Source organism: Lagenorhynchus albirostris, chromosome 18, assembly GCF_949774975.1.
Source record: "Lagenorhynchus albirostris chromosome 18, mLagAlb1.1, whole genome shotgun sequence".
NCBI lineage: Eukaryota > Metazoa > Chordata > Mammalia > Artiodactyla > Delphinidae > Lagenorhynchus > Lagenorhynchus albirostris.
The window spans coordinates 41,626,452-41,645,965 of NC_083112.1; positions in this window are offsets into that span (position 1 = coordinate 41,626,452).

The window sequence follows — 19,514 nt, forward strand, 5'->3', positions numbered from 1 at the left end:
AGGTTAACATGTTTATATAATACTTTGGCCAAGAAAATGTGAAACTGACATATATCACCCCTGGGTGGAAATACTTAATTGCTAGTGCTTGACTTTTCCATTCATTCTTTCTCATTCATACAGAACTAGAAAGTTGTGTATTCCTGATATATGTGTACAGATGGTTGAGCCTCATTCAGCTTGGCTCACTGAACTGCCTCATAAGGATAGTTGCACGAATGATCACTTAGATTTGCAGGGGTATTTACCTCAGTTACTGAGATCAAAGAGTTGTGAGTTGTCAGAGCATAACATAGTCTGTCCTGATGGACACAGAAGTTTCTCACTTCATTGTGTTTTCTTAGCCTGTCTTTTCCCCTAAGGAAATTAGTAATACCTTTTTTTATTTCTTTCTGCATTTTATTTATTTTTTATTTTCTCTTTTTTTATTGAGGGATAATTGCTTTAAAGTGTTCTCTTATTTTCTGCTGTACAACAAAGTGAATCAGCTATATGTATACATATATCACTTCCCTCTTGGACCTCCCTCCCACCCCCACCCTCCAATCCCCCCATCTAGGTCACCACAGAGCACCGAGCTGACCTCCCAGTGCTATACAGCAGGTTCCCACTAGCTATCTGTTTTACACATAATAGTATATATTTGTCAATCCCAATTCCCAATTCATCCCACACCCCTTCCCGCCATGGGACCAAACATTCATTCTTTACATCTGCCTCTCTATTTCCACCCTGCAAATAGTTTCATTTGTACTATTTTTCTAGATTCCACATATATGTGTCAATATACAATATTTTTCTCTTTCTGACTTACTTCACACTGCATGACAAACTAGAGGTCCATCCACATCTCTACAAATGACCCAATTTCATTCCTTTTTATGGCTGAGTAATATTCCATTGTATATATGTACCACATCTTCTTTATCCATTCATCTGTTGATTGACATTTAGGTTCCTTCCATGTCTTGGCTATTATAAATAGTGCTGCAATAAACATTGGGGTGCATATTTCTTTTCGAATTATGGTTTTCTCTGGGTATATGCCTAAGAGTGGGATTGCTGGGTCATATGATAGTTCTATTTCAGTTTTGTAAGGAATCTCCATACTATTCTCCATAGTGGCTGTATCAATTTACATTCCCACCAACAGTGCAAGAGGGTCCCCTTTTTTCCGCACCCTCTCCAGAATTTATAGTTTGTAGATTTTTTGATGATGGCCATTCTGACAAGTGTGAGATGATAACTCACTGCAGTTTTGATCTGCATTTCTTTAATAATTAGTGATGTTGAGCATCTTTTTATGTGCTCCTTGGCCATCTGTATGCTTTCTTTGAAGAAAGGTCTATGCTTTCCACCTATTTGGTGATTGGGCTGTTTGTTTTTTTGATATTGAGTTGCATGAGCTGTTTGTGTATATTGGAGATTAATCCCTTGTCAGTTGCTTCATTTGCAAATATTTTCTCCCATTTTGAGGGAGAATTATCTATTCGTCTGGTTTATGGTTTCCTTTGCTATGCAAAAGCTTTTAAGTTTAATTAGTCCCATTTATTTATTCTTGTTTTCATTTTCATTACTCTAGGATGTGGTTCAAAAAAGATCTTGCTGTTATTTATGTCAAAGAGTGTTCTTCCTAAGTTTGTTCTCTAATATTTCTATAGTGTTTGGTCTTACATTTAGGTCTTTAATCAATCTTGAGTTTATTTTTGTGTATGGTGTTAGGGAGTGTTCTAATTTCATTGTTTTACATGTAGCTGTCCGGTTTTCCCAGCACCACTTATGAAGAGACTGTCTTTTCTCCACTGTATATTCTTGCTTCCTTTGTCATAGATTAGGTTACCATAGATGCGTGGGTTTAACTCTGGGCTTTCTATCCCATTCCATTGATGTATATTTCTATTTTTGTGCCAGTACCATACTGTCTTGATGACTGTAACTTTGTAGTGTAGTCTGAAATCAGGGAGCCTGATTCCTCCAGCTCCGTTTTTCTGTCTCAAGATTGCTTTCACTATTAGGGGTCTTTTGTGTTTCCATACAAAGTGTAAAATGGTTTGTTCTAATTCTGTGAAAAAGAGACATTGGTAATTTGATACAGATTACACTGGATCTATGGATTGCTTTGATAATACAGTTATTTTCACAATACTGATTCTTCCCCTCCTAGAACATGGTATATCTCTCCATCTGTTTGTGGCATCTTTGAGTTTTTCATCAGTGTTTTATAGTTTTCTGAGTACAAGTCTTTTACCTCCTTAGGTGGGTTTATTCCTAAGTATTTTGTTCTTTATGTTGCTATGGTAAATGCAATTTTTTTCCTTAATTTCTCTTACTGATATTTCATTGTTAGTGAATACGAATGCAAGAGATTTCTGTGCATAAATTTTGTATCCTGCAACTTTACCAAATTAATTGATTAGTTCTAGTAGTTTTCTTGAGACATCTTTAGGATTTTCTATGTATAGTATCATGTCATCTGCAAATATTGATAGTTTTCCTTTTTCTTTTCCAATCTGGATTCCTTTTATTTCTTTTTCTTCTCTGCATTTTGTGGCTAGGACTTTCAAAACTATGCTGAATAGTAGTGGTGAGAATGGACATCCTTGTCCTGCTCCTGATCTTAGAGGACATATTTTCAGTTTGCTGTGGGTTTGTCATATATAACCTTTATTATGTTCAGGTAGGTTCCCTCTATGCCCACTTTCTGGAGAGTTTTTATCATAAATGGTGTTGAATTTTGTCAAAAGCTTTTTCTGTAACTATTGAGATGATCATATGGTTTTTATTCTTCAATTTGATAATATGGTGTATCATATTGATTTATTTGCATATATTGAATAATCCTTGAATAACTGGGATAAATCCCACTTGATCATGGTGTGTGATCCTTTTAATGTGTTGTTGGATTCGGTTTGCTAGTATCTTGCTGAGGATTTTTGCATCTATGTTCATCAGTGATATTTGTCTGTAATTTCTGTTTTGGTGATATCTTTGTCTACTTTTGGTATCAAGGTGATGGTGACCTTGAAGAATGAGCTTGGGTGTGTTCTCTGCAATTTTTCAAAGAGTTTGGAAGGATGGGAGTTAGCTCTTCTCTAAATGTTTGATACAATTTATCTGTGAAGCCATATGGTCCTGGACTTTTGTTTTTTGGAAGATTTTTAATTAAAATTTCAATTTTGGGCTTCCCTGGTGGCACAGTTGTTGAGAGTCCGCCTGCCGATGCAGGGGACGTGGGTTCGTGCCCTGGTCCGGGAAGATCCCACATGCCGCGGAGCGGCTGGGCCCGTGAGCCGTGGCTGCTGAGCCTGCGCGTCCGGAGCCTGTGCTCCGCAATGGGAGAGACCACAACAGTGAGAGGCCTGCGTACCGTAAAAAAAAAAAAAAAAAATTTCAATTTTGTTACTTGTGATTAGTCTGTTTGTATTTTCTATTCTTCCTAGTTCAGTCTTGGAAGGTTGTACCTTTCAAATAATTTGTCCATTTCTTCCAGGTTGTCCACTTTATTGGCATATATTTGCTTGTAGTTGTCTGTTTTGATCCTTTGCATTTCTGCAGTGATAGCTGTAATTTCTCCTTTTTTGTTTCTAATTTTATTGATTTGAATCCACTCCCTTTTCTTGCTAAAAGTTTATCAATTTTGTTTACCTTCTCAAAGAACCAGGTTTTAGTTTCAATGATTTTTGCTACTGTTTTCTTCATTTCTATTTCATTTATTTCTGCTCTGATGTTTATGATTTCTTTCCTTCTATAACTTTGAGTTTTGTTTGTTCTTCTTTCTCTAGTTGCTATAGTTGTAAGTTTAGATTGTTTATTTGAGATTTTCTTTGTTTCTTGAGTTAGGATTGTATTGTTATAAACCTCCCTCTTAGAACTGCTTTTGCTGTGTCCCAAAGGTTTTGGATCATTGTGTTTTCATTGTCATTTGTCCCTAGGTGTTTGGGATTTCCTCTTTGATTTCATCAGTGATCTTTTGGTTATTTAGTAGCATATTGTTTAGCCTTCATATGTTTGGAATTTAGAAATCAATTACAGTTTTTTCCTGTAATTGATTTGTAATCTCATAGTGTTGTGATTGGAAACGATGCTTGGTCTGATTTTAATTTTCTTAAATTTACCAAGGCTTGATCTGGGACCCGAGATGTGATCTATCCTGGAGAATATTCTGTGTGCACTTGAGAAGAAAGTGCATTCTGACACTTTCAGATTGAATGTCCTATAAATATCAATAAAGTCTATCTGATCTATTGTGTCATTTAAAGCTTGTGTCTCCTTATTTATTTTCTGTCTGAATGATCTGTCCATTGGTGTAATTGGGGTGTTAATGTCCCCCACTATTATTGTGTTACTGCCGATTTCCCCTTTTATGGCTGTTTGCATTTGCCTTATGTATTGAGGTGCTCCTATGTTGGGTGAATAAATATTTATAATTGTTAAGTCTTCTTGGATTGATCCCTTGATAATTATGTAGTGTCCTTCCTTTCTCTTATAACAGTCTTTATTTTAAAGTTTATTTTATCTTATATAAGTATTGCTTCTCCAGCTTTCTTTTGATTTCCATTTGCATGGAATATCTTTTCCATCCCCTAACTTTCATTCTGTATGTGTCTCTATGTCTGAGGTGGGTCTCTTGTAGACCTCATATATGGGTTTTGATATTGTATCCATTCAGCCAGTCCGTGTCTTTTGGTTTGAACATTTAATCCTTTTACATTTAAGGTAATTATCAATATGTATGTTCCTATACCATTTTCTTAATTGTTTTGTGTTTGTTTTTGTAGTTTTTTTCCTTCTCTTTTGTTTCCTGCCTAGAGAAGTTCCTTTTGTTTTTTTTTGTAAAGCTGGTTTTGTAGTTCTGAATTCTTTTAGCTTTTGCTTGCCTGTAAAGCTTTTGATTTCTCCATAGAATTTGAATGAGGTCCTTGCTGGGGAAAGTAATCTTAGTTGTATGTTTGTCCCTTTCATTACTTTATATATGTCCTGTCACTCCCTTCTGGCCTGCAGAGTTTCTGTTGAAAAATCAGCTGATAACCTTATGGGGATCCCCCTGAATGTTATTTTTTGATTTTCCCTTGCTGCTTTTACTATATTTTCTTTGAACTTAACTTTTGTTAGTTTGATTAATATGTGTCTTGGTGTGTTCCTTCTTGGGTTTGTCCTGTACAAGTCTCTCTTCACTTCCTGGACTTGGGTGGCTATTTTCTTTCCCTTGTTAGAGAAGATGCAGCCCAAGTGCCACCCCTGACATGGTCTCCTCTCACTACCCAGGTCCAGGTGGGTTGAGTGTCACCTCCCTCCAAGGCCTCCTGTGGTGCAGCAAGTCCCTGCGGGTCTGCATGTGGAGGCCTATACCCCTGCTGGCCTGCAAGGGAAGCTGTGCTCTGTGCCAGCTCCAGGAACAGATACTGGAGGCAGAAATACATGCAGAGGTGGGGCTGACTCAGAGGGTCCAGGGATGTACCTAGAGGTCTTGGAGGGCTGCTGGGGAGCTGGTGGCTTGTGTGGTCTTTGTTCCCAGGCCTGGAGTTGGTCCTGTGCTCCTGTGGTGGGAGCAGTGAGTCCAAGCCACTGGGCTAACAGAGAGCTTTGGTCCCAAGGAATATTAATCAGTGTGAGGTCTCCCAGAGGTTCTCCTCTTGGTGCCAAGACCCAGCTCCACCCAACTGCCTGCAAACCCTGGTGCTGGATACCTCAGGCCAAACAACCAGCAAGACAGGAACACAGCCCCAGTCATCCAAAAAAAAAAAATAGATAACAAAAAAACATGCTACAGATGAAAGAGAAAGGTAAAACCTACAAAACCAAATAAATGAAGAGGAAATAGGCAAACTACCTGAAAAAGTATTCAGAGTAATGATAGTAATGATGATCCAAAATCTCAGAAATATAATAGAGGCATAGATTGAGAAAATACAAGAAATGTTTAACAAAAACCTAGAAGAACTAAAGAAGAAACAAACAGTGATGAAAAACACAATAACTGAAATGAAAAATACACTCAAAGGGATCAATAGCAGAATAACTGAGACAGAAGAACAAATAATTGAGTTGGAAGATAGAAAGGTGGAAAAAACTTCTGAGGAGCAGAACTAAGAAAAAGAATGAAAAGAAATGAGAACAATCTCAGAAGCCTCTGGGACTACGTTAATCACACCAACATTTGAATTATAAGGGTCCCAGAAGGGGAAGGGTCTGAGAAAACTTTTTGAAGAGCAATATCTTCTTTAAAACTAAAATACCTTTATGTTCATTTGCAGATATCAAAAGAAAGAGTTAACTAGTGAAATTCATTCTTTCAAAAGACCCAAGAGTGAAAGAATACGTGGAGAAAGCAGGCTGAGGCCCTGAAAAATGGACTATGGTTCTTACTCTCTAATCTGTTCCTTCTTTGGAATATTCTACCTCTTCTGGCTTGCAGTAAAAAGCAGATTGTAATTCATAAGTAGTCTTCCTCAATTGCCATTACATTGCCACTCATGAAAGCCACAGCAGAGTGAGTTCCTGTTTTCCTTAGTAAAAGAATAACTTCACTTAGTGGTATAGTTAAACATGGCTGTGAACCTAATTATATTAGTAAAATATGGTTTCAATAGGCCAATAGTGATGATGCCTGTATAAGTAAGGTCAGGCAGCTATTAAAACCAAAACACATTCATGCACAAAGTTTCATTGCTGTTCTATTTTTTTTCTAACACAAATACCCCAATGTTTGAACCTCTCTACATCTGCTTCATAGAATCTACTCTGTTTTCCCTTTTTCTGTTATTCTGTATGAATTCCAAAGCTATACACTCTATACTTTCTTATTTCTGAATTTTCATGTCCTGCTAAACAAGTTATTCTTATGCTAAATGTGATATAACAAAATTTTGCATACATATTATGTTTATATAGGTTAAAAATAAACTACATAATGTTTTGTAGTAAAATATTGTCAATTAATTAACTAAAAATACATAATCAGAGTTATACTAGTGAGACAGCATAACAGATACAATTTTATATTGATTTGTGCTAATACTGACCATGTATCTGAGCAGGACCCTATCGGGCCTTTCTGAGACAGACCCTTCCCCCATATCCTCTGCTTTAACTCCTCTCTGAAGTACCTAGATAACAGTATCTGATGAATATTTCCTGAGTTGTTTTATAGATAAGAAAAACCCTCACCAAATGGAAGATGTTAACTACTTGATGACCATGAGCCCATAGCCCCAGCCATTGGAGCCAAATGATTGATAATTTTAATCCCTGTGACACTGCCCTGTTACCTTACCTTACCATTAATCAATCAGAGAATTGTACACAAGTTGATCATATATTCTGCAACCTCACTCCATCACCTGCCTTTTAAAAGTGCTTTACTGAAATCCTTCAGGGAGTTTGGGGCTTTTGGGCATGAGCCACCTGTCACCTTGCATGACTCTGCAATAAACATTTCTCTGCTCCAAACTCCGATGTTTAGGAAGTGTATGGCCTCATTGTGTATCAGGCACGTGAACTTGGGCTTGGCAATAACTAATCAGTACTTGTGAGCTAGTGATCCACATGGTACCTTGGTAAGTAATCACCTTTGGGCAACAAGTTTGAGAACAAGTTGGATTTATGTGAAGTTTCCATGGGTTTCCAGTTCATGTATTACTCATTATCATGTACACTGGATACTTGGAACTTATTTTTCATGTAATTTTTATTCACCACTTTATTCTAAATATGCCACTTATAGGGCAGTCTCCTTTACATACATTTTTTGATACGTGATGAAAATGTTACAAATAGTATAGCTGAGCAGAATAAGGAGAATAGAATAGGTCAGAAGAAATTGAATGTTACAATAGATCTAAATTATTTTGGTATGTGTTATAAACCGCTAGATAAAAACTGCCATAAAGTTGAGGAAATGGCCTGAAAAATAAAATGAGCTTGTGATATAGGGGAAAAAGAACTGGTGAAGGATTTTAATTACCTAGTGCATAAAAATAAATCTAAAAATGTGCTGTTCAGAACTACATAATATTGTCTCATAGTCAAGATATCACTTACCTTCTTTTCACTCCACTTAAGGTAAAATTTCTATATAATCCCAAACTATACAGTTTTTTTTCAAATTATCTGCTCAGTTTTGCGTAAGTTTTGACTCATTTATTTGGCATAGATATTCTAAATTTTTAAAATTAACTTTAGTTATGGCATTTTTCCTAGTTAAAAAATAACACTTTGATTATGATTAAACAGTAGATATAAAACAGACCAGAAATCTGTTAATAGGTTACTAGGAAAATCAAACTGAAAATAAATTATATTAATATATGTAGTTCAAAAAGAGAACCATAAGAGTTCAGCACATTTAGAGTAGAAAAAGCACTGCAAATCTACCTACATGTATTTTGGAATATCTATATTGTTGAGTCTTGGAAAGGAAAACAAAACAAGTTAATGAAATGTCAAAAGTCCAAAGTTGAATTTAAATAAAAGCATTTCACCTAAAATTACCAAACAAGTTTGAACTGAAGTTTAAATCATCATAACTTTGCCCTCTACCTCAATTTATTGCTGTACCACTTTGTCTTCAGAGAAAAAGAATGAAAAAGAAGAATCAAAGAAAGTGTTTGCAAGCACCTGAAATATCAAGGGTCTGGATTCTAGTTGCTAATTGGTTTAAATCCTTAGATAGGCACCTCTTATAGCAAAACCTCTTATTAGTAAGCTTATTTTTTCCCTCAGCTCACTGGTGTCTGGACTTCTATAGGAAAAATTCTATTTAACATATCAGAGGAATTTTCATTAATCACTGTGCTTCAATAGTAATTTACTATGTAGTATTTAAAATAAATGTATCCTGTTTATAAAGGAATAAAGGCATCTTAGTGTGCTAGGTTAAACAATAAATAGTTTATAAGTGAATTAAAACATGATGACTTTTTCATCTTCTACAAGCATAACAACCCAGATTCTGGAACCTAGAGTTAATTTACTTTCCCATAAAATATTGAAAAAGGCTACAGTGTTCTTTTGTATTCATTACCAGGTACTTGAACTTCAGTTTTGCAAAAAGATAGAAAATCTTGATAACTTGCTCCAGAAAAGTCTCTGATAAAATTTAATATAATACATTGATTAAAACTTAAGTATTTGAAAGTTGATGCCTGAACTCATAGCCCAACATTTTAGCCATTTTTAGCTCGGACACCTTGAGCGAGTTCATTATTCTCTTGGAGTTTCAGGCCCCTAATCTGGAAAATGAGGAAAATAATAACTTACAAGGTTATATATAGAGAGATTAAATGAGATAATAATATAAAATGCTTAGGACAGTGACTAGCATTTGCTGTATAAAAGTGGACTTTCATTTTCTGTAAGCTATTATTTTTGAAAATCAGAGATAAATGGTTCCATCTAAGAGTGCATAGTGTTTCAAAGATAAATTTGAAATGTCCTTCGGGCTAGATGTCAAATATTGTAATTGATTTTTTCTTGGGTCCGTAGCAGAAGAGTTTGATATTTCTAAGTGTATAAATTCATTTCCAGAGACTTAGTAGGAAATCTTTATATCTCAGCTACCAGTTAACCCTTCATGGTATTTCAGGCAGTCATTTCTGCAATCCGGCTGGCAGTGTATAGAAAAGATTTCCTCTTGATAGAAAATTGAGACATTTTTTATTTTTATTATTATTATTATTTTTTTTTGCGGGGGGGAGGTACGCAGGCCTCTCACTGTTGTGGAATCTCCCGTTGTGGAGAACAGGCTCCGGACACGCAGGCTCAGCAGCCATTGCTCACGGGCCTAGCTGCTCCGTGGCATGTGGGATGTTCCTGGACCAGGACATGAACCCGTGTCCCTTGCATCAGCAGGTGGACTCTCAATCACTGTGCCACCAGGGAAGCCCAAGACAGATTTTTTTTTAACATCTTTATTGGGGGTATAATTGCTTTAAAATGGGGTGTTAGTTTCTGCTTTATAACAAAGTGATTCAGTTATACATATACATATGTTCCCATATCTCTTCCCTCTTGCATCTCCCTCCCTCCCACCCTCCCTATCCCACCCCTCCAGGCAGTCACAAAGCACCGAGCCGATATCCCTGTGCCATGCGGCTGCTTCCCACTAGCTATCTACCTTACGTTTATTAGTGTATATATGTCCATGACTCTCTCTCGCCCTGTCACAGCTCACCCTTCCCCCTCCCCATATCCTCAAGTCCGTTCTCCAGTAGGTCTGTGTCTTTATTCCTGTCTTACCCGTGGGTTCTTCATGACATTTTTTTTCTTCTTAAATTCCATATATATGTGTTAGCATACGGTATTTGTCTTTTTCTTTCTGACTTACTTCACTCTGTATGATAGACTCTAGGTCTATCCACCTCATTACAAATAGCTCAATTTCATTTCTTTTTATGGCTGAGATATATTCCATCGTATATATGTGCCACATCTTCTTTATCCATTCATCCGATGATGGGCACTTAGGTTGTTTCCATGTCTGGGCTATTGTAAATAGAGCTGCAATGAATATTTTGGTACATGACTCTTTTTAGATTTTGGTTTTCTCATGGTATATGCCCATTAGTGGGATTGCTGGGTCATATGGTAGTTCTATTTGTAGTTTTTTAAGGAACCTCCATACTGTTCTCCATAGTGGCTGAACCAATTCACATTCCCACCAGCAGTGCAAGAGTGTTCCCTTTTCTCCACACCCTCTCCAGCATTTATTGTTTCTAGATTTTTTGATGATGGCCATTCTGACTGGTGTGAGATGATATCTCATTGTAGTTTTGAGTTGCATTTCTCTAATGATTAATGATGTTGAGCATTCTTTCATGTGTTTCTTGGCAGTCTGTATATCCTATTTGGAGAAATGTCTATTTAGGTCTTCTGCCCATTTTTGGATTGGGTTGTTTTTTTGTTATTGAGCTGCATGAGCTGCTTATAAATTCTGGAGATTAATCCTTTGTCAGTTGCTTCATTTGCAAATATTTTCTCCCATTCTGAGGGTTGTCTTTTGGTCTTGCTTATGGTTTCCTTTGCTGTGCAAAAGCTTTGAAGTTTCATTAGGTCCCATTTCTTTATTTTTGTTTTTATTTCCATTACTCTAGGAGGTGGGTCAGAATGGATCTTTCTGTGATTTATGTCATAGAGTCTTCTGCCTATGTTTTCCTCTAGGAGTTTGATAGTTTCTGGCCTTACACTTAGGTCTTTAATCCATTTTGAGCTTATTTCTGTGTATGGTGTTAGGGAGTGATCTAATCTCATACTTTTACATGTACCTGTCCAGTTTTCCCAGCACCACTTATTGAAGAGGCTGTCCTTTCTCCACTGTACATTCCTGCCAACTTTATCAAAGATAAGGTGACCATATGTGCGTAGGTATATCTCTGGGCTTTCTATCCTGTTCCATTGATCTATCTTTCTGTTTTTGTGCCAGTACCATACTGTCTTGATTACTGTAGCATTGTAGTATAGTCTGAAGTCAGGGAGCCTGATTCCTCCAGCTCCTTTTTTCGTTCTCAAGATTGCTTTGGATATTCAGGGTCTTTTGTGTTTCCATACAAATTGCGAAATTTTTTGTTCTAGTTCTGTGAAAAATGCCAGTGGTAGTTTGGTAGGGATTGCATTCAATCTGTAGATTGCTTTGGGTAGTAGAGTCATTTTCACAATGTTGATTCTTCCTATCCAAGAACATGGTATATCTCTCCATCTATTTGTATCTTCTTTAATTTCTTTCATCAGTGTCTTATAATTTTCTGCATCCAGGTCTTTTGTCTCCTTAGGTAGGTTTATTCCTAGATATTTTATTCTTTTTGTTGCAGTGGTAAATGGGAGTGTTTTCTTGATTTCCATTTCAGATTTTTCATCATTAGTGTATAGGAATGCCAGAGATTTCTGTGCATTAATTTTGTATCCTGCTACTTTACCAAATTCATTGATTAGCTCTAGTAGTTTTCTGCTAGCATCTTTAGGATTCTCTATGTATAGTATCATGTCATCTGCAAACAGTGACAGCTTTACTTCTTCTTTTCTGATTTGGATTCCTTTTATTTCCTTTTCTTCTCTGATTGCTGTGGCTAAAACTTCCAAAACTACATTGAATAACAGTGATGAGAGTGGGCAACCTTGTCTTGCTCCTGATCTTAGTGGAAATGGTTTCAGTTTTTCACCACTGAGGATGATGTTGGCTGTGGGCTTGTCATATATGGCCTTTATTATGTTGAGGACAGTTCCCTCTATGCCTACTTTCTGCAGGGTTTTTTATCATAAATGAGTGTTGAATTTTGTCAAAAGCTTTCTCTGCATCTGTTGAGATGATCATATGGTTTTTCTCCTTCATTTTGTTAATATGGTTTATCACATTGATAGATTTGTGTATATTGAAGAATCCTTGCATTCCTGGAATAAACCCCACTTGATCATGGAGTTTGATCCTTTTAATGTGCTGTTGAATTCTGTTTGCTAGTATTTTGCTGAGGATTTTTGCATCTCTGTTCATCAGTGATATTGACCTGTAGTTTTCTTTCTTTGTGACATCCTTGTCTGGTTTTGGTATCAAGGTGATTGTGGCCTTGTAGAAGGAATTTTGGAGTGTTCCTCCCTCTGCTATATTTTGGAAGAGTTTGAGAAGGATAGGTGTTAGTTCTTCACTAAATGTTTGATAGAATTTGCCTGTGAAACCATCTGGTCGTGGGCTTTTGTTTGTTGGAAGACTTTTAATCACAGTTTCAATTTCAGTGCTTGTGATTGGTCTGTTCATATTTTCTATTTCTTTCTGATTCAGTCTTGGCAGGTTGTGCATTTCTAAGAATTTGTCCATTACTTCCAGATTGTCCATTTTATTGGCATAGAGTTGCTTGTAGTAATCTCTCATGATCGTTTTTATTTCTGCATTGTCAGTTGTTACTTCTCCTTTTTCATTTCTAATTCTATTGATTTGAGTCTTCTCCCTTTTTTTCTTGATAAGTCTGGCTAGTGGTTTATCTGTTTTGTTTATCTTCTCAAAGTACCAGCTTTTAGTTTTATTGATCTTTGCTATTGTTTCCTTCATTTCTTTTTCATTTATTTCTGATCTGATTTTTATGATTTCTTTCCTTCTATTAGCTTGGGGGATTTTTTGTTCTTCTTTCTCAAATTGCTTGAGGTACAAGGTTAGGCTGTTTATTCGAGATGTTTCCTGCTTCTTAAGTTGGGCTTGTATTGCTATAAACTTCCCCCTTAGAACTGCTTTTGCTGCATCCCATAGGTTTCGGGTCGTTGTGTCTCCATTGTCATTTGTTTCTAGGTATTTTTTGATTTCCTCTTTGATTTCTTCAGTGATCATTTCATTATTAACTAGTGTATTGTTTAGCCTCCATGTGTTTGTATTTTTTACAGATCTTTTCCTGTAATTGATATCTAGTCTCGTGGCATTGTGGTTGGAAAAGATACTTGATACAATTTCAATTTTCTTAAATTTACCAAGGTTTGTTTTGTGACCCAAGATATGATCTAACCTGGAGATATGATCTAACCTGGAGATTGTTCCATGAGCACTTGAGAAAAATGTGTATTATATATGATATGATCTAACCTGGAGATTGTTCCATGAGCACTTGAGAAAAATGTGTATTCTGTTGTTTTTGGATGGAGTGTCCTATAAATATCAATTAAGTCCATCTTGTTTAATGTATCATTTAAAGCTTGTGTTTCCTTATTTATTTTCATTTTGGATGATCTGTCCATGGGTGAAAGTGGGGTGTTAAAGTCCCCTACTATGAATGTGTTACTGTCGATTTCCCCTTTTATGGCTGTTAGTATTTGCCTTATGTATTAAGGTGCTCCTATGTTGGGTGCATAAATATTTAAAATTGTTATATCTTCTTCTTGGATCGATCCCTTCATCATTATATAGTGTCCTTCTTTGTCTCTTCTAATAGTCTTTATTTTAAAGTCTATTTTGTCTGATACGAGAATTGCTACTCCAGTTTTTTTTGGTTTCCATTTGCATGGAATAATTTTTCCATCCCCTTACTTTCAGTCTGTATGTGTCTCTATGTCTGAAGTGGGTCGCTTGTAGGCAGCATATGTAAGGGTCTTGTTTTTGTATCCATTCAGCCAATCTGTGTCTTTTGGTGGGAACAATTAATCCATTTACATTTAGGGTAATTATCGATATATATGTTCCTATTCCCATTTTCTAAATTGTTTTGGGTTCGTTATTATAGGTCTGCTCCTTCTCTTGTGTTTCTTGTCTAGAGAAGTTCCTTTACCATTTGTTGTAAAGCTGGTTTGGTGGTGCTGAACTCTCTCAGCTTTTGCTTGTCTGTAAAGTTTTTAATTTCTCCATCAAATCTGAATGAGATCCTTGCTGGGTAGAGTAGTCTTTGTTGTAGGTTTTTCTCCTTCATCACTTTCAGTATGTCCTGCCATTCCCTTCTGGCTTGTAGGGTTTCTGCTGAGAGATCAGCTGTTAACCTTATGAGGATTCCCTTATCTGTTATTTGTTGTTTTTCCCTTGCTGCTTTTAATATGCTTTCTTTGTATTTAATTTTTGACAGTTTGATTAATATGTGTCTTGGCATATTTCTCCTTGGATTTATCCTGTATGGGACTCTCTGTGCTTCCTGGACTTGATTAACTATTTCCTTTCCCATATTAGGGAAGTTTTCAACTATAATCTCTTCAAATATTTTCTCCGTCCCTTTCTTTTTCTCTTCTTCTTCTGGAACCCCTATAATTCGAATGTTGGTGTGTTTAATGTTGTCCCAGAGGTCTCTGAGACTGTCCTCAGTTCTTTTCATTCTTTTTTCTTTATTCTGCTCTGCAGTAGTTATTTCCCCTATTTTATCTTCCAGGTCATTATCCGTTCTTCCGCCTCAGTTATTCTGCTATTGATCCCATCTAGAGTACTTTTAATTTCATTTATTGTGTTGCTCATCATTGTTTGTTTCATCTTTATTTCTTCTAGGTCCTTGTTAAATGTTTCTTGCGTTTTTCCATTCTACTTCCAAGATTTCGGATCATCCTTACTATCATTATTCTGCATTCTTTTTCAGGTAGACTGCCTATTTCCTCTTCATTTGTTAGGTCTGGTGCATTTTTATCTTACTCCTTCATCTGCTGTGTGTTTTTCTGTCTTCTCATTTTGCTTATCTTACTGTGTTTGGTGTCTCCTTTTTGCAGGCTGCAGGTTCGTAGTTCCTGCTGTTTTTGGTGTCTGTCCCCAGTGGCTAAGGTTGGTTCACTGGGTTGTGTAGGCTTCCTGGTGGAGGGGACTAGTGCCTGTGTTGTGGTGGATGAGGTTGGATCGTATCTCTCTAGTGGGTAAGTTCACGTCTGGTGGTGTGTTTTGGGGTGTCTGTGGCCTTATTATGATTTTAGGCAGCCTCCTTGCTAATGGGTGTGTTTGTGTTCCTGTTTTTCTAGTTGTTTGGCATAGGTTGTCCAGCACCGTAGCTTGCTGGTCGTTGAGTGAAGCTGGGTGCTGGTGTTAAGATGGAGGTCTCTGCGAGATTTTTGCCATTTGATATTATGTGGAGCTGGGAGGTCTCTTGTTGACCAGTGTCCTGAAGTTGTCTCTCCTACCTCAGAGGCAGAGCCCTGACTCTTGGCTAGAGCACCAAGAGCTTTTAATCCACACGGCTCAGAATAAAAGGGAGAAAAAATAGAGAGAATTAGTAGAAGTATGAAGAAAGAAAGAGAGAAAAGAGGGAAGGAAGGAAGGAAGGAAGGAAGGAAGAAAGAAAGAAAGAAGCAAAGAAGGAAAGAAGGCAAGAAGGAAAGAAAGGAGGGAGGGAGGAAGGAAAGAAGGAGGGAAAAAAGGAAAAAAGACAGAAAGAAGATATGGTAAAATAAAATTAAGTATAATAAAGTTATTGAATTAAAAAATATTTAGGAAAAAAGGGACGGATAGAACCTTAGGACAAATGTTGGAAGCAAAGCTATACAGACAAAATCTTACACAGAAGCATACACATACACCCTCACAAAAAGAGGTAAAGGGGAAAAAGTCATAAATCTTGCTCTCAGAGACCACCTCCTCAATTTGGGATGATTCGTTGTCTAAAGGAGCGAAGGGATGAAAGAAAGAAAGAAAGAAAGAATGAAGGTAAAGTATAATAAAGTTATTAAAATTAAAATTAATTATTAAGAAAATAAAATTTATAAAAAAACATGGATGGATAGAACCCTAGGCAAATGGTGGAAGCAAAACTATACAGATAAGATCTCACACAGAAGCATACACATACACATTCACAAAAAGAGGAAAAGGGGAAAAATAATAGATCTTGCTCTCGAAGCCCCCCTCTTCAATTTGGGATGACTCGTTGTCTATTCATGTATTCCACAGATGCAGGGCACATCAAGTTGATTGTGGAGCTTTAATCCACTGTTTCTGAGGCTGCTGGGAGAGATTTCCCTCTCTCTTCTTTGTTCTCACAGCTCACAGGGGCTCAGGTTTGGATCTGGCCCTGCCTCTGCATGTAGGTCGCTGGAGGGCGTCTGTTGTTTGCTCAGACAGGATGGGGTTAAAGGAGCCGGTGATACAGGGGCTCTGGCGCACTCAGGCCGGGGGTGAGGGAAGGGCACTGCATGCAGGGCGGGCCTGCGGTGGCAGAGGCCGGCGTGCTGTTGCACCAGCCTGAGGCCCACCATGCGTTCTCCCGGGGAAGTTGTCCCTGGATCCCGGGAACCTGGCAGTGGCGGGCTGCACAGGCTCCGAGGAAGAGGGGTGTGGATAGTGACCTGTGCTTGCACACAGGCCCCTTGGTGGCGGTAGCAGCAGCCTTAGCGTCTCCTGCTTGTCCCTGGGGTCCGTGCTTTTAGCCGCGGCTCGCGCCCGTCTCTGGGGTCCACGCTTTTAGCCACGGATCATGCCTGTCTCTGGGTTCCGCGCTTTTAGCTGTGGCTCACGCCCGTCTCTGGAGTTCCTTTAAGCAGCGCTCTTAAATCCCTCTCCTCGCGCACCAGGAAACAAAGAGGGAAGAAAAAGTCTCTTGCCTCTTCGGCAGGTGCAGACTTTTCCCAGGCCTCCCTCCCGGGTAGCTGTGGTTCACTAACCCCTTCAGGCTATGTTCAAGCCGCCAATCCCAGTCCTCTCCCTGTGCTCAGACCTAAACCAAAACCCGAGCCTCAGCTCGCAGCCCTGCCCGCCCCAGCAGGTGAGCAGACAAGCCTCTGAGGCTGGTGAGTGCCGGTCGGCACTGATCCTCTGTGCGGGAATCTCCCCGCTATGCCCTCCGCACCCCTGTTGCTGTGCACTCCTCCGCGGCTTCGAAGCTCCCCCTGCCACCTCCCACAGTCTCCACCCGCGAAGGGGCTTTCTAGCGTATGGAAACTTTTCCTCCTTCACAGCTCCCTCGCACTGGTGCAGGTGCCATCCCTATTCTTTTGTCTCTGTTTTTTCTTTTTTTCTTTTCCCCTACCCAGGTACGTGGGGGAGTTTCTTGCCCTTTGGGAGGTCTGAGGTCTTCTGCCAGCCTTCAGTAGGTGTTCTGTAGGAGTTGTTCCACGTGTAGATGTATTTCTGGTGTATCTGTGGGGAGGAAGGTGATCTCCGTGTCTTACTCTTCCGCCATCTTCAAGGTCCCCCCCAGATTTTTTTAAAATATAAATATTACCAGTTCCTATGCTAGATTCTCAGTAATATATTTTTCCCTGTGTTTAACATATAGAGTATTTTTTGCTTTAGGAAATTAACCTTGCTAGAGATAATGGTAATATTTTATTTCACTTCTACAAACATCATGAAATTGTGGGTGATTTTTCTAGGCAGTATTCATCTATTAAAATCCAGATAATCGAGACGAGGGGAAGATGGTGGAAGAGTAAGATGCAGAGATCACCTTCCTCCCTACAGATACACAAGAAATACATCTACACGTGGAATAACTCCTACAGAACACCTACTGAACACTGGCAGAGACGTCAGACCTCCCCAAAGACAAGAAAGTCCCCACATACCTGGGTATGCCAAAGAGAAAACAATAAACAGAGACAAAAGGATAGGGATGGGACCTGCATGAGTGGGAGGGAGCTGTGAAGGAGGAAAAGTTTCCACACACTAGGAAGTCCCTTTGTGGGTGGAGACTGTGGGAGGTGGCAGGGGGAGCTTCGAAGCCACGGAGGAGTGCACAGCATCAAGGGCGCAGAGGGCAAAGTGGAGAGATTCCCGCACAGAGGATCAGTGCCGACTGGCACTCACCAGCCCAAGACGCTTGTCTGCTCACCCACCAGGGCAGGCAGGGCTGTGAGCTGAGGCTTGGGCTTGTCAGAGTACAGGGTGAGGACTGGGGTTGGTGGCGTGAACACAGCCTGCAAGGGGTTAGTGCACCACAGCTAGCCAGGAGGGAGTCCGGAGAAAATCTGGACCTGCCGAGGAGACAAGAGACTTATTCTTCCCTCTTTGTTTCCTGATGTGCAAGGAGAGGGGATTAAGAGCACTGCTTAATGGAGCTCCAGGGACAGGTGCGAGCCACGGTTAAAAGCACGGACTCCAGAGACAGGCATGAGATGCTAAGGCTGCTGCTGCTGCCACCAAGAAGCCTGTGTGTGAGCACAGGTCAGTATCCACACGCCCCTGCCAGGGAGCCTGTGCAGCCTTCCACTGTCAGCATCCCGGGATCCAGGGAAAACCTCCCCGGGAGAATGCACGGTGTGTCTCCAACTGGTGCAACATCATGCTGGTCTCTGCCACTGCAGGCTTACCCCGCACTCTGTAGCCCTCCTTCACCCCCGCCTGAGTGAGCCAGAGCTCCCGAATCAGCTGCTCCTTTAACCCCATCCGGTCTGAATGAAGAAAAGTTGCCCTCCGGTGGCTCATGTGCAGAGGCGGGGCCAAATGCAAAGCTGATACCCGGGAGCTGTGAGAATAAAGAAGAGAAAGGGAAATCACTCCCAGCAGCTTCAGAAGCAGCGATTTGAAGCTCCACAATCAACTTGATGTACCCTGCATCTGTGGAATACATGAATACACAACGAATCATCCCAAATTGAGGAGGTGGACTTTGAGAGCAAGATTTATTATTTTTTCCACTTTTCCTGTTTTTGTGACTGTGAATGTGTATACTTCTGTGTGAGATTTTATCTGTATAGATTTGCTTCCACCACTTATCCTAGGGTTCTATCCGTCTGTTTTTTTTTTTCTTTTTAAAGAAAAAAAATTTCTTAATAATTATTTTTATTTTAATAACTTTATTTTATTTTATCTTATTTTATTTTATCTTCTTTCTTTCTTTCCTTGTTACCCTCCTTCCTTCCTCCCTTCCTCCTTTCCTAACTCCCTCCTTGCTTTCTGTCTTTCTTTCCTTCTTTCATTCTCTTTCTTTCTCTCTTTCTTTCTTTCTTTCATTCTACTTTTTCTACCTTTTTTTCTGAGCTGTGTGGATGAAAGGCTCTTGGTGTTGCAACCAGAAGTCTGCACAGGCTCCCCGGCAGGGGCGTGTGGATACTGACTGTGCTGTGCCTCTGAGGTGGGAGAGCCACCTTCAGGACACTGGTCCACAAGAGACCTCCCAGCTCCACATAATATGAAATGGTGAAAATATCCC